The sequence below is a fragment of the Hibiscus syriacus genome, unplaced genomic scaffold (genome assembly GCF_006381635.1).
Source record: "Hibiscus syriacus cultivar Baekdansim isolate YM2019G1 unplaced genomic scaffold, ASM638163v2 tig00111151_pilon, whole genome shotgun sequence".
Classification (NCBI taxonomy): Eukaryota; Viridiplantae; Streptophyta; class Magnoliopsida; order Malvales; family Malvaceae; genus Hibiscus; species Hibiscus syriacus.
Window position 1 is genome coordinate 1519767 of NW_024062999.1, and position 6024 is coordinate 1525790.

The following is a 6024-nucleotide window of genomic DNA, read 5'->3' on the forward strand; positions in this document are numbered from 1 at the left end:
GAAGGAAGAAAAGTGCACTAATTTTTTTTATGGCTTTTAGGAAAAGAAAAAGTTAATTATGCTTTCTAAAACATGAGGTAGGTTTAGGGATACGCATGGGATCAAACCCGTCCGACTTGATCGGGTTAATTTTTTTTAAAAAAAATCATTTTGGATTGGTTCGGGTTCAAGTTTAAAGTAAAAAATCTGATCCGACCCGACTTGAAAATTAATACTCACTCTGTCTCATTAAATTTATCTTTTTTGTGTTTTAAAATTATCCCATTTATATTGTCCCTTGAAAAATCAACAACTTTTAGTAGGCAAATTTCCATTTCTACCCTTTTTTTAGTTTCCCAACAAAATAAAATTTAACTTTTTCAGGATAAAATTGTCTTTTTAATTATTTAACTAGGATTGCACGTTTTTATGTTTCCTCTCTTTTCTCGTTGTTGAAAAGACAAAAGATAGCCTAATTTTATCCGATCTGACCGCGACTCCAACTTTGGCACCTACAATTTTGATCTTCTATTGCTTTGTCTCCTCATCTTTTAATCGAATGATCTGCCCCATTTTCAATTGAACAACTTGCCTGCTATCTCACAAATGTTAGTTTGTTCAATCTACTGATTTGCTCATCTGTTTCTGATTCTCTCTTGCTTGGTTTGCCGTAATTTCATATATGTTTGAATTGCAAAGATGTAATTACCCTTAATTAGTACATCTGAGGATTTATATGTCAATTATTTATTATTCATTTTTATTTCTTTTCATTGTTTTGACTAAAAGTAATATTGATGTTGTTTCAACTCTCTATGCGATGGAAACGAGCGAAATGTTGATTTTGACCCAACTCCTTCTGTTATGGAATCAAGCGAGATGTTGAGGTTGACCCAATTCCCTCTGTTATGGAATCGAGCAAAATGTTGATGTGGACTCGACTTCCTCTGTTATGGAATCGAGCGTAATGTTTATGTTGACCCAACTCCCTCTATTATGGAATCAAGCAAAATGTTTATGTTGATCCAACTTATTTCTTTCTGTGATGGAATCGAGCGAAATATTGATAAACACTCAACTCCTTCTGTGATAGAATAGAGCGAAATGTTGATGAAATTTAACTCATTCTGTGATGGAATCGAACGAAATGTTGATTTTAACCCAACTCATTCTGTTATGGAATCGAGCGAAATGTTTGTTGACCCGAGTCCTTCTGTGATAGAATCAAGAGAAATGTTGATGTTGTTCAACTCCTTCTGTGATGGAATCGAATGAAAATGCTTATTGACCCAACTTCTTTTGTGATGGAATTGAACGAAATACTTGTTGACTCGACTCCTTCTATGATGGAATGTGATAGAATCGAACGAAATGTTTGTTGATTTAACTCTTTATGTGATAGAATTGAGGGAAATGTTGATGTTTGACCAACTCCTTATGTGATGAAATCGATCAAAATGTTATTGATCAAAATGTTGTTTTTGTTCAACTCCTTCTATAATGGAATCAAACGAAATGTTGTTGAAAAATCAACCCCTTCTATGATGGAATCGAGCGATTGTTGATGTTTGATCAACTCCTTCTGTGATGGAATTAAATTTGTTAAAAGTGATCATATTTTAGTGAAAATTGAATTTAAAATATCCGAAGATAATGACTCGAAGGCCTTGAATTCTTTGCTGATATTTCTTTCAAAAGTGAAAATGTGATTAAATCTTTCCTGAAATCATCTAGTTCAATATGAGGTCGTGGATTCAAATCCTTACCAACTTTCTGAAATGTCTCTTGTCTGGAAAACTCATTGCTTCATTTCTTTGATAAGGCTTCATTTTGTTATGCCAATGTTGTATCAATCATTAGGTTTAACCTTTTCAATTTCAAAAACATCTTGCTCGAGAGTCTTATGAATTGCCTGAAGTACTTAATCACCATGCTCGAAAGACTTACTAGTGATTCGAAGGATTTAATCATCATGCTCGAAAAACTTACTAATGACCCAAAGGATTTTCTTATTTTGAAATTGTTTTCTTTTTTTTCAAGGATATCATGTGAAAATATCATGCCCAAAGGTCTTATAGATGGCCCGAAGAACTTATCACCCTACTCGAAAGAATTAAGGATGACCCGAAGGATTTAAACATCATGTTTGAAAGACTTACTGATGACCCGAATGATTTAAAAAATCATTTGAAAAGATCATATTGCTTGGAAATGTTTGTTCTATGAATTGGGTTCAATTTTTGAGGTCTTACTTTCTGAATGTAATCACCTATATTTGAGGCTTGAATTCTGACTTTCTCTTCTTTCTCATTTTCCTTGGAAGACCGTAAACATTATGCATTTAAATGTGAAAATATTAATGTAATGTAATGCATGAAAATGTAACGTATGATTTTCTCGTGTGTAGAAATGTGTATCATCAATCTTCTTCCGGATTTAAAGGTGTAGAACTCAATCTTCCTTCACATGACCCTTATTGAATATGTTCTTCTTTGATATAAGTGTGACAACTCGTCTGTTTAATCTTGCATTTTTTGGAGAACAATCTGATCATCTTATGCAATCTTGTCTTTTCTGTCTTCTATCTTCTAGTTTCTTTGTTAGAATCTTAAAAGAAATGTTCTCTCTTGAATTCTTGTAGCATTTAGGCTTATGGTCGGATGCTCTGTTTGTATCTGACTCAAGTGCTCAATTAAATTTTTTTTTCTCAGGACCATCTGTCAACTGAAAGCATGAATGGTTTGTTTCTTAAGATAAATTATTCTCATCTTCATGTTCTGCCCTTGTCACTCTAAGTGGTGAGTTCATCTTCAATATTTCTTGATCTAAATATTGCTATCTCAACATAGTATGTACTTTAAGAAATACCCCAATGTAGATATCTCACGGCCCAATCTTACTTGAATGTCAAGTAATTCAACTTCAAATGGCCTCGTCTTCGTGTTATCGTATGATGTCAACTTGGAAAAGTAGAAGTGTTGTTCATTCTTGTCTTCATTCTAATACTTCAAGGGCTTCCCCTTTTACGAGGTCTCAAAATTAGACAGACACCCAAGAAATGTTCAATGTTTCTAGCAAAAATGTCTTCCAGATATGTCGTGCCCCTATCACTTCAAAAGGAGAAACTCATTTTTTTATGTCTTCTTGATCTAAATCTTGTAATCTCGATATGATCTGAATCTTGGGAAATGCCCAAGTGGGTGCCAAAAGATTTCAACTTTGAATGGTCTTATCCTTGCTTGGATATTCCAACTTTGAATATCTTTATCTCTTGCTATTTATCAACATCCAATACTCTTGACTTGGGTCAATAGAAGTGTTACCAAATGCCCTTTATTATTCATTATATTCTGATCGGATAGTTTGAGGATTTCTTTCTTTAAGATATCAAAACCAAATGAACATTCAAAAAGTGATTAGTGTTTCTAGCATAAATGTCTTCAAGATATGTCATGCCACATCTTATTAAGGCAATAATTTGCTTCTTTTTTATTATTGATGATGTCACGAATAAGTGTGAAAAACTTTAACTTCAAGTCCTCTAATTGTTTGAACTTGTTATTCATGAATCTGGGAATGTCTTTTTTTATTATCATTCATCGCTTGTTGTTCTTTCTTTTGACCTTTATTCATTGTCTAAGTTATTTATTTGAGGCAAAAAAAGCCTCATCAACTTTAAGGACCTCTTTTATTATCGTAAGATTATCCTGTTTGAAAATATTTTTCTCATTTCTTCTATTTTAGAATTCAAAAGAATGAAAGAATTTTATATAACAAAATAGTGCCCCTTAATTCAGACTCCCAATTGATACAAACCATAAAACATGAGTTCACTAAATCTCAGAAGAATTAAATGCTCTTTAAATTTTTAAAGTTATAACCCTTTGACAAGTGTCGGGATTAATGGGTTGGTTTCAGGTTGGCTTCCTATTTTCTAAGGTTTTAGCCATCGAGATATCCTCATTTGTTTATCTGCCCATGTGAACATTGTGATATGTCCCTTTTTCTCAACTTGGCATTTTAAATGGATGCTGACAAAATGAAGCAACTAGCATATTCAATTGCTAGACTTTTTGGAACACTTCCATTTCGGTTCTCTGAAATCTTCCATTTGTTCAAGCTTTGTAAACTCCTTCAACAGAGGCAGTGCCAAAATATCGGTCTAAAAACAAAATTCTTGAGTACTTGTGTGAGGTTGACTATAACAAGTGTTCCTCAACTCCCTTAGTCCACTTTCATTGATACTCCTTATTTAATTAAATTCCATTTAATTATCCTTTGTTTGGCTAGCTGAAGTCTATCCATAAAGCTGTGACTATTAACCAATTGCTCTAGAGGAATAACTTAGTTTTATTGTGTATATATATATATATATATATATATATATATATATATTATAATTGCCTTTATTTGGCTAGCTGAATCTATCCGTAAAGTCGGGGCATTTAACCAATTACTTTAGAGGAACAACTCAAGCCTTATTATACATACATATAATTTCATTAACTTTCTAGGTATATGGATTCAATTTTTTAAGCTGATCGAGAAGAACATGTTATACTCTGGGTGTCATTGAGGGTAAGAAAACCTCATATTTAGATTTCAATCCCAAAGCAACTATCCTAAACCAAATTCATCTACTCCATTATTCCATCTGTGAAGATTAGGATCATCATTGAACATCATCAACAGAAGAGTGACCCAATTAGTTTTGCAACATCGTATGCAAGATGCCCCATTTTGTACTCTCCTATACATACATGAATGTCAAACCCTTTGATTGTCTCTTCATGGGAGGAGAAGGTTATCTTGATCCCTGCAAGAAAAATGGTATAATGTTCGGATGTATCCTCTGGGGTAGAGTCGAGGGTCATTGTTTTACACGGGTTCAATCTTGTCACTTTGTCAAAGATTTTATAACTTCGATCATTTAAAAAGCAGTTAATTCTTCTGATATTTAGTGAACTCATATTTTGTGGTTTGTATCAATTTTTGAGTCTGAATTAAGGGGAAATATTTTGTTTTATAAAAATTTTTCATTCTTTTAAATTCTAAAATAGAAGAAAGGAGGAAAACCTTTTTTCAAACAGGATAATATTGCGAGAATAAAAGAAGTCCTTAAAACTGATGAGACTCGTTTTGCCTCAAATAAAGAACTGAGACAAAGAATAAATATTAAAAGCAAGAACAACAAGCGATGCATGATAAACAAAGACATTCACAGATTCTTGAAAAGCAAGTTCAAACGATCAGATGACTCAAAGTTGAATTTTTCTCACACTTCTTCATGACATCAACAATAATCAATAAAGAAACAAACTATTGCCTTAATAAGATGGGGCATGACATATCTTGAAGACGTTTATGCTAGAAACACTGATCACTTTTTGAATGTTCATTTTGTTTTGATATCTCACAAAAAGAAACCCTCAAACTATCCGATCAGAATAGAAAAAAGAATAAAGAGCATTTGGTAACACTTCTATTGACCCAAGTCGAGAGGATTGGTTGTTGATAAATATCACGAAGATAAAGCTATTCAAAGTTGGAATATCCAAGCAAGGATGAGACCATCCAAAGTTGAAATCTTTTGGCACCCATTGGGGCATTTCCCAGGATTCACATCATGTTGAGACAACAAGATTTAGATCAAGAAGACATTAAAAACTGAGATTCTCATTTTGAAGAGACAAGGGCACTACATATCTAGAAGACATTTTTGCTAAAAACATTGAACATTTCTTGGGTGTCTGTTTAATTTTGAGACCTCGTAAAAAGGGAAGCCCTTGAAGTATTAAAATGAAGAAAAGACTAGACAACACTTCTACATTTCCAAGTCGACAACATATGATAACAAGAAGATGAGGCCATTTAAAGTCAAATTACTTGCCATTCAAGTAAGATTGGGCTGTGAGATATCCACATTAGGGCATTTCTTAAAGTACAAACTATGTTGAGATAGCAAGATATAGATCAATAAGATATTGAAGATGATCTCACCACTTGGAGTGACAGGGGCAGAATATGAAGACGAGAATAGCTTAT